This window comes from Aquarana catesbeiana, linkage group LG13, assembly GCF_042186555.1.
Source record: "Aquarana catesbeiana isolate 2022-GZ linkage group LG13, ASM4218655v1, whole genome shotgun sequence".
Taxonomy (NCBI): domain Eukaryota; kingdom Metazoa; phylum Chordata; class Amphibia; order Anura; family Ranidae; genus Aquarana; species Aquarana catesbeiana.
This window is the reverse complement of record NC_133336.1, coordinates 233,398,941-233,423,074: the sequence shown is the minus strand read 5'-3', so window position 1 is coordinate 233,423,074 and position 24,134 is coordinate 233,398,941. Positions and strand designations below refer to the sequence as shown.

The 24,134-nt window shown below is 45.4% G+C and overlaps 1 protein-coding gene across 7 annotated transcripts in view; it reads right to left on the bottom strand.

Annotated features, from left to right (window-relative positions):
* LOC141116956 (NACHT, LRR and PYD domains-containing protein 3-like) overlaps positions 1 to 24,134 on the bottom strand; it is a 226,283-nt gene that overhangs the window by 80,485 nt on the left and 121,664 nt on the right. The window lies entirely within an intron of this gene.

The following is a 24,134-nucleotide window of genomic DNA, read 5'->3' as shown; positions in this document are numbered from 1 at the left end:
CTCCATACACAGAATGAGCACAGAATACCACTGACATGACTTGTATTGTGCTATGGCTCCCGACCAGCTCACACCGATATATGTCGGCAGAATGGCACGGGTGTGGAAAACCACGTACCATACATAACTTGCGCCTGCGCGCACCCCCGCCGTGCCTGTGGTGATCGGATTTGTTGCAGAACCAGGCTTCAGGTTCAGGCCTGGACCTGCTGATCGGTTCTGACCAATGAAATGCCTCCTCTGCCGAGGAAGTGATGTCACCTCTCCTCCTGGAATCCTTTTTGGTTCCAGAGAGAGGATAGAGGACATCCAAACGCAAGTTACACCAACACTACACTGACACAGTACACGTAGGCACACATTTCACCCCCCCCGATCGCCCCCCAGTTAACCCCCCTTACTCCCTGTCACTGTGTCACCAATTGCAGTTTCAAATTTTTGACTGATCACTTGCATTGGTGTCACTAATCAGCATTAGGGCAGTTAGTAGTAGGCCCAGGTAGGTCTAGGGTACCCCCCTAATAAAGGTTTAACCCCTTGATCGTCCCCCCATGTTAGGGGCGCTGGTTAGTTTTTTTTTATAGCGTCAGGACACCCGCCGTATATTACTTAATAAAGGTTTAACCCCCTAATCACCCGGCGGGTGACATCAATTAGGGTTTAGCTATATTTAGGGTCAGCGTCAGCCCCAGGCGTTGTCAGATTAGTGCCAGTAGCACTAACACCCACACACGCATGCACCATACACCTCTTAGTAGTATAGTGTCTATATCAATATATTTGATCTGATCAGATCTATATTAACATCCCCAGTAGTTTAGGGTTCCCAAAATGCGGCGTTAGTGGGATCAGCCCAGATACCTGATAGCACCTGTGTTTAGCCCATCCGCCCAGCTCACTCAAGTGCAGTATCAATCGGTCACTATCACCTACAAAACACAACAGCTGCAGCTTTCGCAAAGGCAGGCCTGATCCCTGCGAATGCTAACAGTTTTTTCGGTAGTGATTAAAGCAGTCACTGACAACCAGTTGCTCTTTTTGCCTGTGAGTGCACTAGTTGTACCTGTAAATTTAGATGCCAAAATGTCCAAACAGAGGTACACTAGTGAAGAGGCCTACGTGTTTCTGAGCATGACAGATGAGAGTGAAGAGGAAGTCACTCATCTGTCAGATTCAAGCTCAGTTTACAAACCAGTAGACAGCAGCCGCACCCTGACAGATAGCTCTGATGACGGAGTAGTGGTCCCCGCTAAGGACAGTTGTACCCGACCCCGTTCTTCTGTTGTTGAGGTGCAAGAACCACAGGGCTCTCGTATGGAGCAGAGAGAGCCAGTACTAGTGCCGCTCATCCTTCAGGTGAACTGGCAGCCTAGTACACCCTGGTCATAGTCAAACCAGCACTGCAGTATCACGTGGTGACATGGCAAGTCCCATAAGTGCAGTTCAAGCTGGTGCGGTGGCTAGCACAAGTAGTGTCCCGCAGCCACCAAGAAGACAAACACAGGCCCAGCAGAGCCCATAGTGCCCTTCCTGCTGCATTTGCCAATCCTAATTGGGAGCCCACCACTTCTGCAGAACCCGTACTTCCCCCATTCACTGGCCACCCCGGAATTCAGGTGGAAACAGTTGATTTTACATCACTTGATTTTTATTCGCCGTTTTTCACGGATGATCTCTAGTCAATTCATTGCCGCTAATCCCCAGTTGACCCTTTCCAGAGATTGGAAAGCTATTACGGTTTCCGAATTTAAGACCTTCCAGGGCCTATCTCTCCTCATAGTCATAACTAAATAAAGTTAGTTGCAGTCATATTGATCCACTGACCAAATTCACCATATGCCCATGTTCTCAGCATCCATGGCCAGGGCTAGATACGAGCAGATCTTGCGGTTCATGCATTTTAATGACAATGAACTCTGTCGTCCTCGGGGTGACCCTGAATACGATTGGCTCCACAAAACATGGCCTCTTGTAAACCACTTCAATCAACAGTTCGAAGCCTTGTTTATTCCCGATGAAGTTTTCTGCATTGATGAGTCCCTGATTACATTTTCTCAGAATATAAATGGGGGTATGGCGCTACCTTGTGGGGGGTATATAAGTGGTAACAGTAAATGCTGGTAAGGATATTATATTAAATAGTATATTGATTAATATATACCATACGCAAAAGGTGAAATAGTGCAATAACTCATAAATAGATTAATACCATAAGTATATGCCATACACAAAGAGTAAAAAAGTGCAATAACTCATAAATGGATTAATACCATAAAAGATTGTGAGTCCAACAAAATGTGATGAAAACACCTCATACACATATACTAACAAGTGTGAGATGTTGGTTAATTGCAAGTAATGACCACTAGGTGCTACTACTATATGTAAACTGTGCCACTCTAGTGTTGAGTCCAACGTGTTCCTGAGTAAATGACAAATGCAATCCAATCGGAAAAATAAAGAAAAAAAATATAAAAAAAATATAATAGATAATAAAAAAATATTAAAAAATACAAATACAAAATACAAAAAGTCTATTCAAAAAGTGATGTATTCCCAAAATGTAGATATCATGACAAAGTTCCAAGAGCTTTAGTGACTGTAGTGCCCACAGAGGAGAATATCCGTGACTTCTGTGCTCCCCCTTTTGGCTCCCCACTCACCGGCTCCCAATACCCCTGCAGGGGTGACAGACACTTTAAGATCCCAATGCCGTTCTCTTGGTAGGTATCCCGTGGTTGCTGAGATATGGTATCCTCTCTCCCAGGATTTCCAGGTCACTCCTCCATATCACCTTATCACCTTACTCCACGTCCAAAAAGGGGGGGAATCGCCAGAGGAATCCTCATAAGAAAAGATGCCACCTCATAGTGTAGTATGATTAAAAACTTTATTAAATTAATAATCCCCAATAGGGAAGATTGCGGATTTTATTCTTCCCTATTGGGGATTATTAATTTACTAAAGTTTTTAATCATACTACACTATGAGGTGGCATCTTTTCTTATGAGGATTCCTCTGGCGATTCCCCTTTTTGGACGTGGAGTAAGGTGATAAGGTGATATGGAGGAGTGACCTGGAAATCCTGGGAGAGAGGATACCATATCTCAGCAACCACGGGATACCTACCAAGAGGACGGCATTGGGATCTTAAAGTGTCTGTCACCCCTGCAGGGGTATTGGGAGCCGGTGAGTGGGGAGCCAAAAGGGGGAGCACAGAAGTCACGGATATTCTCCTCTGTGGGCACTACAGTCACTAAAGCTCTTGGAACTTTGTCATGATATCTACATTTTGGGAATACATCACTTTTTGAATAGACTTTTTGTATTTTGTATTTGTATTTTTTAATATTTTTTTATTATCTATTATATTTTTTTATATATTTTTTCTTTATTTTTCCGATTGGATTGCATTTGTCATTTACTCAGGAACACGTTGGACTCAACACTAGAGTGGCACAGTTTACATATAGTAGTAGCACCTAGTGGTCATTACTTGCAATTAACCAACATCTCACACTTGTTAGTATATGTGTATGAATTATATGTGTATGGGGTGTTTTCATCACATTTTGTTGGACTCACAATCTTTTATGGTATTAATCCATTTATGAGTTATTGCACTTTTTTACTCTTTGTGTATGGCATATACTTATGGTATTAATCTATTTATGAGTTATTGCACTATTTCACCTTTTGCGTATGGTATATATTAATCAATATACTATTTAATATAATATCCTTACCAGCATTTACTGTTACCACTTATATACCCCCCACAAGGTAGCGCCATACCCCCATTTATATTCTGATACATACGTTAGCCCTCTTTGAGGGCTTAACTAGGGGAGGCAGCACACCTTCTCCTCAGCTATTTCTCCCTTTTCTCGCCATCTCTCCTCACTGACCTCTCTCTCTTTAGTGGGGTATACACCCCCTTGTTTCTCTCATTCCCACCTCTCCCAACCTCTTTCTTCTTCTTCTTTTCCTTCCTCTTCTCCTCTCTCTCCTTGGTTCTTTGTCCTAAGCGCAGAGATTTTGTGGCTCTGATTACATTTTCTGGCCGCTTGTCTTTCAAACAGTATCTTCCCAGCAAGTGTGCCAGATATGGGGTCAAGATGTATAAGCTCTGTGTCAGGGCAACAGGCTATACGTATAGTTTATAAGGGAAAAGATAGTCACATGGAGCCCGAGAACTGCCCAGACTTCATAGGGAGCGCTGGCAAGATTGTTTGGGACTTGGCATCACCCTTATTCGGAAAGGGGTACCACTTGTACGTGGACAATTATCACACGAGCATGCCAATTTTTAGTCACTTGTTTGATCATGGAATTGGCACCGGGCAATCTAATTACTTGGGCTTATCCCAGTGGCTTGTAGAGTCCCGACTTAGACAGGGGGGAGAGAGCCTGCTTGAAGTGTAATAGTTTGCTCACAGTGAAATGGAGGGAAAATCGGAAAGTTTTTATTCTGTCCTCCCTTCCCGCAGGTACGACAGTCCAAGTTCAAACGGCGGCTGGGGTGGTGGAGAAACCCCTATGTATCCACAAATACAACCTTAATATTGGAGAGGTGGACCTCAATGACTAGTTGATGGCGCCGCACTTAATTGCCCATAAGGCCAGATGCTGGTGCAAAAATAGTGTCTGCATACTTATTGCAATTGACTCTGCTGAACACTTATGTACTTTACAAAGAATCAGAACAAACTGGATCCTTCCTTAAATTCCAGGAAGAGATCATCACAGCCCTTCTGTTTCCAGACGGTGCTGTGGCCCAACTTCCCAATCCAAATGCAGTGAGCCAGGTGCATGAGAGGCATTTTCGTATGTCCTCCCTGGTACCCCTACCCAACGATCACCCCAAAGAAGATGTGTCTGTAGCAAGCACAGATATAGGTGTGACACCTGCTATTATTGTCCCTCCTGTCCTGGCCAACCTGGTCTTTGCATCTGTGAATGTTTCAAACGCTACCATTCACTAGTGGAGTATTAGCGTAGGGTACAGCACTGCACAGACTAGGACACACTTTCACAGGCTCTTCAAAGATGCCATCGCATTTTAAGAGACCCGAACCTGGAACAGTTACAGTTATTAAAAAAAGTGTTAATAAATATAAATATCTATATATATTTACACATTGAGAGTAACTTGATTTGAGAGCGTTCTGCAAGACATTTTTAATACATTTTGCCTTGATATGCAAGCGATGTCTTGATATACAAGTAGCCTCACGTCACAACTGAGTATAGAAGAGAAGAGAGGCGCGTGTAGCAATATGGTTACAATTAATGAAGGTACAACATTTAGCAACTCATATGGTTGATGATTAAAACAGGCACATCAAAGTATGTAGGCATCCTGGGTAAAACTGTCCACATAGACCATCCTCCTCACTGCCATCGACCTCATCTCTTCCACGATGTGCTCCATGGTCGGTGCAATCGCTCTACTGTAGGGTAGTCTTTCCAGTCATGATTGTAGATTGACAGCGGTGAGAGCCGGTGGTGTGGGGGATGGTCTATGTGGACAGCTTTACCCCGGATGCTGCATACTTAGATGTGCCTCTTTTAATCATTAATCATGTGAGTTGCTAAATGTTGTATCTTAATTAAATGTAACCATATTGCTACACTTAGAGGCGCCTCTCTTCTCTTTTATACTCTGGAGCTCCTGCTGGATTTTGGTTCTAATCCCCTTGTGGAGGCTTCCATTTGTGGATGGACATTTTATTGTTACACAACCTGGTCACCAGTGGCGGCTGGTGATAAAAAAATTTTGAGGGGGCCCAAACCCCTCCAGGTCCTTACCTGCCCATCCTCGACTGTCACTGCTCCCAATACCAGGACACACTATACACAGAGCACACATTGTATATTATACACAGAGCACACACACTATACACAGATTGCACACTGTATATTATACACAGAGCGCACTATATGACAAGCACACACTATACAGAGCGCACACTATACACAGAGCGCACACTGTATATTATACACAGAGCTCACTATACACAGAGCGCACACTATACACAGAGAACACTATACACAGAGTGCACACTATACACAGAGAACACTAAACACAGAGCGCTCACTGTATAGTATATACAGTGCGCACTATACACAGAGTACACACTATACACAGAGCGCACACTATACACAGAGAGCACACTATACACAGAGCACACTCTGTATATTATACACAGAGCACACACTATACACAGAGCGCACTATACACAGAGTGCACACTATACATAGAGTGCACACTATACACAGAGCGCACACTATACACAGAGAAGACTATACACAGAGAGCACTATACACAGAGAACACTATACACAGAGCGCACACTGTATATTATACACAGAGCGCACTATACACAGAGTGCACACTATACAGAGCGCACACTATACACAGAGAGCACACTATACACAGAGCACACTATACACAGAGTGCACACTGTATTTTATACACAGAGCACACTATACACAGAGCGCGCACTATACAGAGCACACTATACACAGAGAACACTTTACACAGAGCGCACAATGTATATTATACACAGAGCGCACTATACACAGAGCGCACTATACACAGAGCGCACACTATACAGAGCACATTATACACAGAGAACACTATACAGACAGCACACACTATACAGACAGTGCACACTATACAGAGCGCACACTATAAACAGAGAACACTATACATAGAGCACACACTATACACAGAGAACACTATAAACAGAGAACACTAGTATACTCAAAGAACACTATACACAGAGAACACTATACACAGAGCACGCACTATACTCAGAGCGCACTATACACAGAGCGCACACTATACAGAGCACACTATACACAGAGCACACACTTTACACAGAGCGCACATTAGACACAGAGAACACTATACAGAGCACACACTATACACAGAGTGCACACTAGACACAGAGAACACTATACAGAGCACACTATACACAGAGTGCACACCATACACAAATAACACTATACAGAGCACACTATACACAGAGCACACACTAGACACAGAGCACCCACTATACACAGAGTGCACTATACACAGAGCACACTATACACATAGTGCACTATACACAGAGCGCACTATACACAGAGCGCACTATACACAGAGCGTACTATACACAGAGTGTACTATACACAGAGCGCACTATACACAGAGCCTACTATACACAGAGCGTACTATACATAGAGCGCACTATACTCAGAGCGCACTATACTCAGAGCGCACTATACTCAGAGCGCACTATACACAGAGCGCACTATACACAGAGAGCACTATACACAGAGCGCACACTATACACAGCACGCACTATACTCAGAGCGCACACTATACACAGAGCGCACACTATACAGAGAGCGCACACTATACACAGAGAGCACACTATACACAGAGCGCACACTATACACAGAGAACACTATACACATTGTTATTGTTTAGGGTGGAGAGGCAGTGAGGGGGTTATTGTTTAGGGTGTAAACCATATATACATACGAAACAGCGCTCGCAAATATTATGTGATATAGTATTATTCAAACTCAAAACTAAACTGTTGCAGCTGCAGAATCAAAAGTGCTGCACTTTAGTGATAAATATGACCAAAAAGACTGCGCTAGCAACTTGCTAAAAATAAATAGTGTCAAAACCAAATGCACTTTTTTTCATATAGTGCATTTGGTTTTGACACTATTTATTTTTAGCAAGTTGCTAGCGCAGTCTTTTTGGTCATATTTATTGTTTAGGGTGGACAGGCAGGGAGGGGGTTGTTTAGGGTGGACACTATACACAGAATGCACTATACACAGAGCGCACACTATACAGAGTGCACACTATACACAGAGCACACACTATACATATATCACACTATACACAGAGAACACTATACACAGAGCGCACAATGTATATTATACACAGAGCACACTATACAGAGCACACTATACACAGAGCGCACTGTACTTAGAGCGCACTGTACTTAGAGCGCACACTATACAGAGCACACTATACACAGAGCGCACATTATACACAGAGCGCACTGTACTTAGAGCGCACACTATACAGAGCACACTATACACAGAGGGCACACTAGACACAGAGTGCACACTAGACACAGAGAACACTATACAGAGCACACTATACACAGAGCACACACTATACACAGAGCGCACACCATAAACAGAGTGCACACTATACACAAAGAACACTATACAGAGCACACTATACACAGAGCACACACTATACACAGAGTGCACACTATACATAGAGAACACACTATACACAGAGCGCACACTATACATAGAGAGCACTATACACAGAGCGCACCATACACAGAGCGCACTATACACAGAGTGCACTATACACAGAGCGCACAATGTATATTATACACAGAGTGCACTATACACAAAGCACATACTATACAGAACACGCTATACACAGAGCGCACTATACATAGAGCGCACACTATACATTGCACACTATACACAGAGCGCACACTAGACACAGAGAACACTATACAGAGCACACATTAGAAACTCAAAGGGGAAAGGAAAATCAGTCACAAAAGAGCCGCAGCACTTGTGGGTCTAGCCCACCCTTCTTGGGGGTCATTGGTTACTGCTGCCAATGGATCCCTGATTGTTCCTACTATGACAACATTCTGAGACAAGCCACAGGTTCTGAAATGTCAGATATTGTATCATGGTCACAAGGTATGTTAAATGCATTCTTGTATTTGAAAAATGCCATGGTTGTAGCTCCAGTGCTCGGTCTCCCAGACTATGGAAAAATGTTTCATTTATATGCATGGGAAAATTGTAAGACCATGGCAGGTGTCCTCGCCCAGGAACATGGTGGTAAGCTCCGCCCCATAGCTTTTTTCTCAAAGGTGGTTCCAGTTCAGGTTCAAGGCATGCCTGCATGCCTCCGAGCATTAGCATCCTGTGCGATGGTTGTAGAAATGGCCACATCACTTACACTCAACAGACCAACCACTTTGTACACTACACATAATGTGACCCTCTTGCTCAAAAGGATGCATACCCAACACATGTCCTCACAAAGGTTGAGCGGATATGAGGTAATCCTACTATCCAATAGTGATCTAACTATCAAGTATGCTGCCCCAACAGCTGGCCCAGCTCCAATTTTGAATGCTCTGCTAGGTCCAAAAGGTGAGGAAGATGAAGTAGTGGATGAACATGACTGTATGCAGATTATCCCTGCAGCCAGTGCACCATTGTTCATAGCTCAGTACCACAGAGTAAGCCACAGAGGGTGAAAAACCACATGTAAGTATTGCTAAGGGATTTTTACATTTCAGGTTTGCCCAAAACTAACAAAAGACTATGTAGTAGCTGCGTCATGCATTAGAAACAATCCAAATACTCCTCACAAGGCAAAACATGAACATCTTCCATATCCCACCACCCCCTTCACACATCTACAGATTGATTTTACCCACATGCCCAAGAAAGGCACCAGACAGGAATATCTTTTGGTCATCGTGGACGTATTCTCACGATGGCATAGACCTTCAGAACCACAAGAGAAGACACCCAAACAGTGGTCCGCATACTCACAGAGAAAGTGATTCCTAGATGGGGATGCCCACTACAGATAAACTCAGACAATGGCCCAGCTTTCATATCAAAACTTTGCCAAGAATTAGTTAAAGCATTAAAAGTACAATGGAAGTTTCACATCCTTTACCATCCACAGTGCTCAGGGATAGTAGAGAGGATGAATAGGACCATTAAGGATAAGCTCAGAAAAGCTACAGGAGGTACTTTCCACAAACGGGATAGGATGTTGCCTATAGTCCTGGCTCAGATCAGAATGACTCCCAGCAAGACTACCGGTTATTCTCCATTTGAAGTCTTAATGGGTAGGCCTTTTCCTACATCCTGGGCTAGAACACCTTTCGTTTTGGAAACAGGAGATTTAGACCAGGTTAGGGAAGGGTATGTCCAAAAACGAATTGAAACTTTAGATCAAGTAGAAAGAAATGTTGCTTACACCTCTCCTTTTTCTCCACAGGATCTGCCTACACATCCTTTCCAGCTCGGTGACTGGGTCGTGGTGAAACAACTGGCACAGACCAGAAAAGGGGCATACCCGTTCAGACCAGAAACCAAGGTGGTGGCCGTGACGCGTACTGCAGTCCTGGTAGAAAACCAACAAGCCTGGATCCATGCCAGCTGTGTAAAACCACACAAGGAGAGTGTGAAGCAAGCTGCTAGAACGCGAGCTGACCTCCATGCCAGCCATGTAACACCCTTACACAAGGAGAGTGCAAAGCAAGCTGCTAGAATGCGAGCTGACCCAGAGATAAAAGACAAGGAAAAAGGAGGCTCAGCAGGTGGTTTTAGCCCTCGAAGAGCGAGTGAAGCAGGTGTTTTAGACTCTGAATCATCAAAATGACTGTGCTCATAGCCAAGGACTCTGGCAGACTCTGGATGTTGCTCTTGACAACTGTAGTCATTATTTTTGTCCCTGTCTGGGTCATAAAGAACTGTATCTATCACCCGGAAGATTTGGGTGCAATTAAAAGTATCTGTGGGAACACACATACACAGGAGAATATTACAATGACACAAGCTAGAACCAAGAGAGAGATCAGAGATAGTTTTACTGATAAAATGCTTTTGCTAAAATTTAAATATGCCTATGCTCAAACGTTAGGGTATGAAAAATGTTGGATATGTAGTAAACTCCATACTAACACTGCCAGGATTTCCCTGACGGCAGTACCTCTAAACTTCACCCTCCTTCTTAACGGCACACCTCCTGTCAACTTTACAAATGTCACCAGAATGCTTTCAAATGATACTCTTACTTTCCAAATTATTAGTAGAAGTCATTTCCCAGACTGGTGTTTTAGACAGGGAAATTCCACAAGGGGAGCTGAAGTTTGTCAACAAGCTAGAATTAATTTTTCAATTACCTCAATTGAAAGCCCTGTCTTTCACACTTCGGACCCTGCCCTAAACACCACTCTATTAAATTTTCTTAACTCCAGTTCCACTTCCCCAGTGGGAAAATTGTTGTCAAGTTTAACCTTTTCCAGTTTTTCTGATAAAATGATGACAATATTCAATAAATTACCATTAGCTATAGGAAACAGTATTTATATCTGCTGTGGGAAACTCTGTCACCCTTGGATCCCCACTGAACCACAAGGATGGTGTTATCTTGCAGCCCTAGTTCCCATCATGGGCATAGTAGGAGATAGCAAGGGAGGATACCTCCTCGAAGCTAGCATGCATCCTAGGTACCCCCTTAAACACCGCAATAAAAGGGAGTTATTTTTTGAAAAAGATATGGCCTGGGCCTGGTTCCCATCCAGTACAGGTTGGGGGAAAGATCTAGGAGAGATTAAATAATTACACTGGGATCATTGATGAAGTCATGGAGAAGAATTCTGATGATATTTCTAAATTAAACATAGAAACCAAAGCGATTAGAAAACAATTAGAACTGCATGATCTAGCCATTGAGAGCATGAGTTCAGCCCTTAAAGGATTATGTGAGATGACCAAGATTTATGAATGTTGTACCTGGGTAGATAACACATCTGTTGAAATACCTGATTATTATGATATCATTGCACAACACAGAAAGGAGGTAGACACATTACAACGAGAAGCTAGGAACATGTCTGGAACATGATTGTTTGCATAACTGTAGAAGGTCCCCTGACGTACATGGGATGTAGCTATAATGTTGTATAGGCCTGTTGGGATAGGACGGAGTGATGTCAGGCCCCGGTCTATAATAATTCAACCCTTACACACAGAGCTCGCACTATACACAGAGAACACTATACACAGAGCGCACACTATACTCAGAGCGCACTATTCACAGATCGCACACTATACACAGAGCGCACACTATACACAGAGCACACACTATACACAGAGCACACACTATACACAGAGCACACACTATACACAGAGCACACTATACACAGAGAACACTATACACATTGTTATTGTTTAGGGTGGAGAGGTGGGGAGGAGGTTATTGTTTAGGATGGAGAGGCAGGGAGGGGAGTTATTGTTTAGGGTGGGGAGGCAGGGAGGGGGGGTTTTTTAGGGTGGAGAGGCAGGAAGGCGGGTTATTGTTTAGGGTGGAGAGGTGCGGAGGAGGTTATTGTTTAGGGTGAAGAAGCAGGGAGGGGGGTTATTGTTTAAGGTGGAAAGGCAGGGAGGTGGGCCGTTTTGACTTGCCATGCCACCAACATGTCGGCCAAATCCAAAGGAGTGTCCATACTCCTCTCAAGCAAGGTACCTTGGACATGTCAGGTCGCTTTGTGTTCCTTAAAGGATTAATTGGGAGCACACAGATGACGCTGGCCAACATCCATGCCCCAAATAATAGACAAGACACCTTTATCCACCGTATACTGAACAAACTCACAGAGTTCGCAGAGGGCAATTTATCATAGGAGGCGACTTTAACATACCTTTGGCCCCCACGAAAGACACCTCGTCCGATTTATCCTTGGTTCGCTCTAATGTCCATAAACGTGTCACACAAGAACTACATCAGGCCCAACGGATAGACATTTGGAGACTCTATCACTCTGGGGACAGGGACTATACCTTCTAATCCTCACTCCACAAAGTGTACTCGTGAATCTATTACTTTCTAGTACCCCACAGCCAATTAGAGGCAGTGCACGATCCACAGATAGGCAGTATCACATAATCGGACCATGCGCCGATTACTATGAGATATACTCTCTCTACAGTATCAACAGTCAGAGCCAAATTCTGGAAACTAAATGAAAGTTTACTATAGACCCCAGCAGTTATGTCGGCGGTTACGACGGAACTGAAACACTATTTCCAAACTAACGACAGTGCAGACTGTGACCCTGGTATCCTCTGAAAAGCCCACAAGTCCGTTATAAGAGGGGTGTTGATTCAAAACGGGACACGTGTCAAAAGGGAACGAGAACAACTACTTAAACTCCTCTGCAAGATACTGTACATGAGGTTTAAATGCAGCACAAACGAGCACCTACAACCTCCTTAGAAAAGGAACTGTTATCGCTTAGAAAACAAACGATAGACTTACTACAGTATAAAGCTAAAGCGGCGCTACAATTCTGTCGGAAACTCTCTTATGAATTGGGCATTAAATGCGGGAAACTCCTAGCGAGAGCAGTTAGAAACCACAGACTCAACAGATATGTACCCCAAATTATAGCTTCCTCGGGCCAGAAGAGGGTCATGCCTCTCCAGATTGCAAAGGAATTTGGGGACTTCTACTCATCCCTATACAATCTCAAAACTCGTTCCACTGACATAACAGCAGTGGAGGATTATATTAGCTCCTCCTGCCTCCCCAAATTTCCTGACAATGTAGGAGAGGAGCTAGACCCCCCATCATTTTAGATGAGCTGCAACGAGCAGTGGGTGGGATGAAACCAGGCAAAGCCCTGGGCCCTGACGGTTTTACGCTACAGCTACTACCAAACCTTTCTACCACTTCTAGGCCCTTACATAGTAAAGCTGTTCAATGCACTCAGTGAGGAGACGCATTTTCCCAGAGATACACTCAAGGCCCATATTTACCTTATACGCAAAGAAGGTAAAGATCCCTCCGTCTGTGATAGCTGTAGACCCATCTCGCTTCTGAATATAGACCTCAAGCTTTTTACAAAGATACTTGCCAACAGACTGACCCAATATGCGCAGGATATAGTCCATGTAACGACACCCCGAGTATGAAAGGGATTAAAGCCATTTAGGACATTCCATTTACGAACACAAATGCAGCTACCGAACACTCCAATCAGCCGAACAAGAAACCCATACGTATAATTCTCCCCCCAAGTACAAGACGAGGCTCTGTATTGAGGGTCAAACAGGAATCAGACTTGTTGTCACCGAGCTTCACACAGTAGATTATACATTATCATAAGTATGGTACTGTCTCCCAGGTGCACGGATCTTTGCTGGGGAGGAAAGACCACTTCCTCCATCCAACTGTTGGGGAGGGATGACGAACACCTCCTCTCCCTTCTCCCCCTGTATCCTGATCTGCTGCTGGGAAGTGACCACCACCTTCTCACCCTGAGCCTCCGGAAATGCCACAGATGTGGGGCAGAGGCCTTGGACCCTCTGTCTGGTGGCCAGCGCTTCAGCTGGGCAAGTTCCTTGCAACTCCACAGATACTGCTGTTGGTGCTGGGCAGAGCACAGTGAAGTTTGGCCCTGATACCAGCTCTTCTGCTGGAGGCTCATCAGGTTGTTCTTCCTCAAAAAAAAATTCCCTGTCTCCGCAACTGGTGTCTGTGGATAGAGGTTCACCATCTCCTGTCCGTGGAACCCAGAAGATGCTATCGGTGCTGGGCAGAGGTTAGCAGAGCTCTGCCCTGTTGTCAGCACTTCAGCTTTGGCGATGGCAATCTCCAGATTTTCCACTGCCGATTCTCTGGCATGCTGCTAGACAGGAGCATTCCTCCATCCAAGTTCATCCCATGCAGAAACAGGATCGTCAAGGTCAGTTAGCACTTGCTGCATCTGACATAAGACCTATGCGTCCATAGTTGGGGCAGGTGGGCAAAGCACACTGTTACTATGCCACCTTGCCCACTCTTCAGCCAGGATTTCAGAGTTCTCAACTGGTATTTTCTGATAGTCTCAGGCAAAGGGAGCCCTACCCTGCTGCTGAGCAGAGTCTAGCAGCTGTCTGTAGGCTCCATCTCCAGCTCCCATTCCGGAATGGCCAGAAACTCCAAATCTTCCCGTGCCCAGAGCACTTCCGAGACATTCAGTCTTTGCTCTCTGTGCTCCATTATTTCCTCCAAACGCCACTACAAATCGCTCCCAAAGTCAGGGTCCCTGGACAGCCTCCAGTACAACAATCCTAAACCGTCAAAGCCTTCCATGAGGCTGTCATCCGCTGTCCACGGGCACACTTGGGCTACATACCACTGGAGGGCTCTGTAGCTCTCATCCAACTGCATTTCTGCCCGGATCAGCCTGCTTAACTCAGCTTTTCACTCCTGGGTCAGTTTTTCCCCTAATAACAGCATTCGTACTTCATACTGCGACCAGTACCTTACATGGATGGAAGGGAGAACTTTTCCCTGGTGTCGCTGCTCACGGGCTAGCGCTTCCTTCCAGAGTGTAGGTGGACAGAATCATACCATCCCAGCAGGACCTGCACCGATACTGGTCATCTGTGCTGTATCCACATCTCTCGCAACCTCCTTTGGAATTCCTCTTCCATGATGACGTATCTGTACCTCTCCTCTCCTGCTATCCGGACCTTGGATCCAGGTGATGGTTTGGATGTGTTCACGATCCCACTGCTGCCAGCCAATTGTGACGGACCCCCGTACTCAAGATGTCCGCCGTAAATGCTTCCTCTGTCCGCTACCACACAATCCAAGACCCCTTAGCTTTCCCATTCACTAGTCGTAGCTCAGTGTAGGGTAAAACATCAGACCACACCAGTCTTGTAGTAAATCAGAAATAGCCTTTTATTTGAGATCTCACACAAATATATACAGCACGATGACAATACAAACTGTAACCAGAAACCTAATTAACATGAGCTAATTATCTAATCCTTTAGATAGCCTAGTGACTCTGTGCCCTCCTGAGCATTGTTATGATTAATCAGGATTTCACTACAGGTCAGACTTGTTGTCACCGAGCTTCACACAGTAGGTTATACATTATCATAAGTATAACACAGGACACCTTCACACAATAGCAGGAGCTCCAGCAGAAGTCGGCCCGTCTCCTACATTGTACAGAGGCCAATGTGATCAGCTCTCTCAACAAACATGTTGAGTTCAGAATCAAACAAACCAAGAATAGTCTTTACATATATCCTGGGAGATATTGTGGATAAATATTACTGTCCCATTTTAAGAAATCCAAGATTTATTTTCTCAGTCACTATTTCTAATATGGCACATACAGGGTTCCCAGAGTCTGTGTGTCTTGGGGGGACATGGACCTGAATCTAAAGTAACACCACCTCAAGGGTCCCCAGGCATACAGCTCACAAAGAGCACCGTTTCCCCAAATGCCAGGGCCCATAATCGGTAGGCAAGAGGCCAGCATTCAGTGCCCTCCAAAAGCCTCTGTCCCGGGTCAGTCTGTCAGAGTCCACTTAGACCAGGTGGGTTTAAGTGCATCTTCCTCAGCACAGACGCTGAAAAAGCGTTTGACGAAGTCAACTGGACGTTTATGTCCGCAGTCCTTAAACATATTGGACTCGGGCACAAAATGCTGCACTGGATCTCGAGTATCTATTCTACACCAACAGCCCAGGTCAAAGCCAATGGGGTCCTCTCAGATACTTTTTACATCATCAATGGCACCAGACAGGGTTGTCCGCTCTCCCCGCTTCTCTTTCCACTTTCCTTAGAACCTTGCCTATGCACTATACGCTCCAATCCTGATATATCAGGCATAACATTGGGTGATACCCAATACAAGATCTTAGCCTACGCTGATGACCTCCTATTTTCCATAACTAACTCCGTAGTGTCCCTCCCGAACCTATTTAGAGATTTTGATAGATATGGTGCGTTATCTAACTGATCAACCTTTGTTTTTTATTTTCTTTATTTTTCACATATTATATATTACACTCCACATAGAGCATGTATTATATTCTTCATAACATCTCTTACACCTTATCACATCCCCATATCTTCAAATTATAATATCATTATACATTACATATTCGGTGCTACTCAATCTCATCTACTCGATTAACATATATACCGTATTTATCGGTGTATAACACGCACTTTTTTCCCCTTAAAATCAGTCCACCACCTCCGAGTCCGCTCTCTCTCTCTCTCATCCATTCTTTCCCCATCCCTCCCCCCTTTCCTTTTTCTTTCTTTCATTTTCTCCTTTTCCTTTGTTTTTTTATTTTTTTTCTCTATTTCTCTCTTTTTCAAGAATTATTACTGGCTGGGACTCAGACAGTTCATTGGAGCCTACAATCGTGGGAAGATAGTAGCCTTACCCTCTTTAGGATTTAAAATACCAGTGTTATGAGTTACACAACGTTATAGATAATGACATTGCAGTTCACATTGATATTACTGACCGATATATGTCCACTTAGACATAAGACCTGCTGTTCTCAAAATAATTTCTCAGGAATGTTTTTGGTTTTGGTTGCCACTGAACTATATCATCTATGCTTTGTCTTTTTTGAAAACCAATAAAAAAAGATCATATTTGAAAAAAAAAAGAAGAGCATATATGCCAAAGCATGGTAAGGCAGGGGTGGAGAGGCGATTTTTTGGCACAGATTGTTGTTTTAATGAGTTATGCTGCGTACACACGAGCGGACTTTATGGCAGACTTTGCCCGGCAGATGGGATTTCGTCGGACAATTCGATCGTGTGTGGGCTCCAGCGGACTTTGTTTTCTCAAAAGTTGGACTTACTTAGATTTGAAACATGTTTCAAATCTATCCGACGGACTCGAGTCCGGTCGAAAGGTCCGCTCGTCTGAATTCTAGTTCGATGGACAAAAAGCCATGCTAGGGCAGCTATTGGCTACTGGCTATGAACTTCCTTATTTTAGTACGGTCATACCTCATCATGTACGAATTCGACGGACTTTGGTTGATTGTGTGTAGACAAGTCCGTTCATTCAGAGAGTCCGTCGAAAAGTCCGCCGGGCAAAGTCTGCCGTAAAGTCCGCTCGTGTGTACGCGGCATTAATGTTTTATTGTTAGCATTGTTTGCTTTTCAGGTATGCCATTCAGATGCAGCACTGATTTATCTAACTTGACAGCAACAGTGTTTGCTCTCACAATAGGTAAATCAGTGACTCCAGTGCTGTAGGAGGTGATTTCACCACCACAGTTAAAAAAAAAAAACGGGCATGTATGCCCACAGGCTGCATAAGAAAACCAGAACATTACAATATATGCCCAACAAGGACCAGCGACGTATTGGTATTGAGTAGATATGACTGGTTATACCGGAACGATGCCTGCAGGTTTAGGTATCATCTTGGCATCGTTCTTTTCAGCCGGCATTCATGTAAAAGCAATCCTAGTGGCTAATTATCCGCTAGACTGCTTTTACAAGCAGTGGAAGGGAACATCCCTCCTCCTGCCATCTTCCATGGTTTTCCTGGGCTCTCCTGTCCCACTGGGGAACCCGAGAATGCAGCCAGTGGTTCCGCCATCTGACCATAGAGCTAATTGAAGACTAGATCGGCTCCAATCATCTCTATGGCCTAAGAAACTGGATGCTATGAGCATTTCATGACTTTGGTTTCGCCGGATATAAACAGCGCCATTGGGAAATTGGAAAAGCATCTAATCACACCGATATTGTCAAATAGACCCCATTTAAAAAAAAAAAAAAAAAAGGAGTACCTGTCACTACCTATTGCTATCATAGGGGATGTGCACATTCCCTGTGATAACAATAAAAATGACAAAAAAATAAAAAATAAATTAAAGGAACAGTGTAAAAAAAAAAAAGAACCCTGTCCCTCATGCACAAAGGCGAACGCAAGCGTCAGTCTCGTGTCATATGTTAACAGCAATTGCACCATGTATGTGAGGTATCACTATGAACGTTAGATTGAGGGCAGTAATTCTAGCATATTCAGAGGAGACTGGTAGCTGGGCTTCTTGTCCAAACATCAGGCGATATGGAGAGTATCCTGTGGCATCACTTGTAATACTGTTGTAAGCGTGTACTATGGCGGCTATGTGCTTGCTCCAGTGTGGCTTTTGCTCGGAGGTTAGGGTTCCCAGCATGTTTAAGAGAGTTCCATTGAACCTCTCGGGTTGAGGATCTCCCTGAGGATGGTAAGGGGTAGTTCTAGATTTCTTGATACCCAACAAATCTAGGAGTCTCTTAATGAGGCTACTCTCAAAGTCTCTTCCTTGGTCTGAGTGGATGCGCTGGGGTAGGCCATTGTGACGGGAGTCACTAATGGGGCACAGGGTGAATGAGAACCCCACTATGATCTGTGCTAGTCAGAGACTCAATGCTGTATATATGTGTACTGTTTGCTTTGCTAGTTTGGGGTGGGGCTGTATTCCAATGTTCTATTGTGTTTGTCTGCCTTGGATCACAGGATGTGTATTGCTGTGAGGAAAGAGGGAGGGGGGATTCCTCCAGCTGCCCCCCTGTTAAGACTGTTTACTGATGAGAAGTTAAGCACACCTGACCTGTGTGTCCATTGTCATTGGACAGTTTAACCCACCCTGTTTTCCAAGGGTGGGGGGGGGGAATGTTTTGAAGTGGGATCTGTATAACATGTGTTTTTTGAATAAAGATTCATTCCTGCTTGAAACCTGAAGACAGAGCCGTGTCTCGTTTTTGGGGTGGATTATTTGTAAGGGTTCCTTGTTTGGCTGATTGGAGTGTTCGGTAGCTGCCTTTGTGTTTGGGTTTGAAATGTCCTAAACGACTTTAACCCCTTTCATACTCGGGGTGTCGTTACAGCCATAATGGACAAATAATTTTTCTACTAGGATCTTGGCCACCGTGGATGCCTGTTGATCTCTTGTGGGAAATGCCTGGGTGTAACGGGTGAAGTGATCAGTTATTACCAGGACATTTCCCTGCCCACTCAGATCAGACTCCAAGTACAGAAAATCAATGCACACAAGATCCAATGGTCCTTGACTCTGGAGGTGACCCATTGGGGCGGCTCGTTGAGGCAAAGTCTTTCTTTGAATACGTCTGAGGCAAGAGTGGCAATAACTCTCGACTTCAGCCCGCATGCAGGGCCAATAGAATCTGTCCCTCACCAGTTGAAAAGTCCTCTCAGACCCTAGATGGCCATGATGATCATGTAAAGCAGTTAACACCTTCTCCCTTTGTTTCTCTGGTAGGAACAACTGCCATTTCTCTTCAAGATTTTCAGAGGGGCCCCTTCGGTAGACCACCCCTTGTTGCAGCTGCAACCAATCTCACTCTTTGTGTAGCAATCAGGCGTTCTTCTGAGAGTTAGTGAGAAGTAGGTCAGGGCATTGACTCTCCAAAGCCTTTAATGTCAAACTACAGAGGGGATGTTCCAACTGGTCCCTATGCAGGTCCTTTTTGAAAGTTTTGGCAGACCTTCATCCCCAACTTGAGTGATGTTACAATAGCATCTGGGCAGCCCAGCAGCTGATACTCCAATTTCTGCAGCCCTGGCCCCACCCCTTGCTTGCGGTTCTGCCCTTCACAAAGGGCTCTCACTCCTTCAGAGGTGAGCTGGGTCCACTCTTCTTGGGAACAGTAGGGCCTTCTTGACAAAGCATCTGAATCCTTGTTCCCAACCCCCGGCAGGTACTTCAGACTGAAGGTGAAACCAGATAGGGCGGCCAACCATCTATGGCCCATGGCGTCCAGCTAGGCGGTAATGAGTAAATATGTGAGAGGATTGTTGTCTGTCCTGATTATGAATTTCGCTCCATATAGGTAATCTCTCAGTTGTCTACTACAGCCCACTTTAAGGCCAGAAACTCGAGCTTGTGGGTGGGGTAAATCTTCTCAGCAGGTGCTAAGCTCCGACTCACATAGGCAACAGGCCTTAAGTGTCCATCATATTCTTGGTGCGGCACTCCGCCCAGGCCATCTCGGCTGGCATCTACATGCAATTTGTAGGGTTTAGCTGGATCTGCGTAGGCCAAGACTGGAGCAGTTGTAAGGCTCCACTTCAACTGCCTGAAAGCTTCTTCACACTGAGGGGTCCACTGTTCTTGGATGGACTCTTTGGGCTTCCTGGCCCCTCCTGCTGGTTTTACAGGCTTGGCTGAGTCCGGATCATCGTCCTCCTCATTCTTCAATAGCTCCGTGAATGGGAAAGCTATTTTAGCAAATCCCTCAACGAATCTCCGGTAATATGAGCAGAATCCCAGAAATGACCTAAGCTCAGTTACATTAGTGGGTCTCGGCCAAGAGGTGACAGCTTCCAGCTTCTGAGGGTCTGTAGCCACTCCTTCAGCAGACACGATATGGCACAGGTAATTGACCGAAGGTTAGTAGAACTGGCACTTTTCCATGGTGAGCTTCAGGCCTTCGTCGTGGAGTCTCTTTAGGACCTTCTCCAAGCGCTCTTCATGCTCCTCCAAAGTCTTGCCAAACACGATGATGTCGTCTAAGTATACCAATACTTCAATCAGATTCATGTCACCCACAGTTCTCTCCATCAACCTCTGAAAGGTGGCTGGTGCACTGGACAGGCCTTGAGGCATGCGGTCGAATTCAAAGAATCCTACTGGGGTAATATATTCAGTCTTCTCTCTATCTTCAGGGTGCATGGGGATTTGATAATATCCACTCTTCAGATCCAGCACGCTGAACCACTTTGCCCCTGACAGGCTCTTTAGGGCATCTTCTATCCTGGGTGTGGTATATTGATCAGGAATGGTCCTGCTGTTCAGTGTCCTGTAGTCAATACACAACCGCAGCGACCCATTCTTCTTCCTTACCACCACTATTGGGGAAGCGTATGGACTCCGAGACTCTCGGATAACTCCTGCTCTCTTCAACTCCCCCAGTTGTTCTCGCAGGTCCTCCAAATCCCCTAAAGGAATCCATCTGACCCTTTCTCGGAAGGGCTTGTCTTCCTCCAGACAGATCTGGTGTTGGGCACTTTTTGCACGCCCAACATCGAACTCACTCTTTGAGAACGCTGTTCTCCATCTTAGGAGCTGTGTTTTGGCCCTTTCCATCCAGGCAGGTGTGAGGGGAGTGTTCTTTGGGTAGAACTCTTCCACTGGTATTTCATCTTTCTCTGTGCTCCTCATTTCACACGGTGAAACTGGGGTGGCTGGATTTACCTGCCCCAACAATATCTGAGCTGGCATCCTCACAAATGAGGCTGTTGTATTGCAAACACTGACTGAGATCTTCCTGTGACTTCTCTGTAATGCCTTGGTTGAGATCACTTCTGGAATTATCTCCAACCCCTTGTCTTTCTTCTGACCGTCCGCTTCAAGGACAATGAAAGGGCCTGGTTGCTTCCAGCTCACCTTGACGGATGCTCTCAAACAAACTACTTCACCGGGCTGTAACACCTTCTCACCTGAAATATGATAGCTGTTTTTACATGTTTGGGAAATTTATTTTAACATGCTTTTAAGACTAGACTAGCCCCAGATCTTTACCACTCCTTCGGCAGGGGATTTCTGTTCTTGTACCAGGCTCTGGTAGGCTTGTCTCAACATGGGGTGCACACTCGTGGTTAAAGTGCCTTGCTCTTGGACAAGAGGTGTTAACAGTCTTCTGACCAGGTCAGTATTAGTCCCGATGATGAGGGAACCTTTACTGGCCCCAGGAGGGTGAGGACAGACCACTGCCAGAGTATCAAAGGTCCCTGCCTTCCCAGCCACGCTGGGGTCGAAGGTCAGCTTGATTGTTAGATACCCATCATAAGGGAAGTTCTGGGTCCCTAGGCCCCATATTTCCAGCTCTTCCAACTTCTGTAGTGGCAAGTGTTTGAGATGCTTGTCGTAGAAGTCTCTATAGGGAAGAGTCACTTGAGCTCCAGTATCCAAAAGGGCCTTGGCATAGATTCCCTCTACCTGAATGGAGACAATTGGGGAAGGCCCCACTAGCTTGGGAGGGATCCTGTGGGAAGTAACAGGTTGGGCCTGTTCGGTGATGCGTATCTTGACTCCTCTCTTGCGGAGCTTCTGATCCGGCTTGAGACTTGGTTGAGCTCGGGAAGTCTGGTGTGTATTGACTCTCCGATGCTGGGTGGCCTGAGTTTCAGGTGGTGAGATACTGAGTCACTCAGAGGCAACAACTGGATCTCTCTTTTTGGGCTTTGCCGCCTTTCGTGGTCTCTTTGTGTTGTTTGATTTTCTGGAGCTAGCTGATGCAGCAGGGCACCCGGTTGACTCCTTCACCGGAGCCCTCTGGAGTTGTATCTCCGGCTTTGCTGGGCTCGGGCATACTCGTCAATAGTGTCTAATTCCTCCGCAGTTGAAGCAGTTCCCTTGATTTGCTGGTCTCTCTCCCTCTGCAACTGTAGGGCTTGATGACTTTTTGGACATTGGAGCTCCCTTAATTGGTGGAGTAATGGGCCTGGTGGTCAACAGAGCCATCATCTCTATCAGCTGTGACACTTGAATCTTGAGGAGCTCGATCTAGGGATCGCTATCAGTGACACTGGCCGTACTGACTCCCACAGGCCTTGGCTTCGGACTTCCTTTCCTCTTGTTCTCCAGTATGGCCTCCTCTTCACGTACAATCTGGATCAGGTCCGGATATTTCAAAATGCCACCATCTTGACGAGTTCTCAACATAAGGGTAATGGGGTCCAAAGTCTGAGCACCCCTCAGGACTTGCTGAGCTCGGACTTCATCCACCTTCCAGGGGTCTAGACTCTTCTTCAGCAAGATCGGATGTATAATCTTGTCCAGACGTCTCATATACTCCGACAGCTTCTCTCCCTCATCTTGGTAAGTGTACTCTAACTGGTATATAAGATCGGAGACTTTCTCCGTTCGCCCGAACACATCCTGTAGAATGTCCAGGTAGTCCTGAGCAGCACAATTTGGCTTGCTGAACTTCAAATTGTAGATGGTTTCCGAGGCAGGCCCCTTTAGGCTCTCTGTGATTCTCTGTTTCTTGTGAGTCTCAGGAATGTCCCATTCATCCAAGGCTTGTGTGGTCTGGTCCAACCACTCTTCATTGTTGTCCTCCTCCTGAGGCACTGGCTGTGTTTGCAATATCCAGTTCCAGAGTATACTGGAGTTTCCCGCTGGCATTTTGACACGAAGTCCCCTAGAGCGATAAAGAGCTCCGGCCCAACCACGGCCAATCTTGGCCGGGAGGGAACTTTTGGTTTAGCTAATTTCGCCTGTGTAGAACTGGTAGGGCTTTCACCTGGTCCCTCTGGGTGTGTCAGGTAAAACTTGGTTTTGTCAGCTAGTTGAACACTTGTGCCTTTGAAGTTTTCAGGGACCCCCTTTCTCCACTCCAACAGTGCATAAGTGCGAGAGGTCCCACGATCTGGTCTGACGGCAATAACCCATGCCTTTCTGTCTGGAGACAGTACCTTCACAACTTGACTGACTTGTTCTTCCTCCCAGGCCTCTCCTGGGAGCTCAATTGCCACGCTCGCTTCTGAGCGGGCGCCT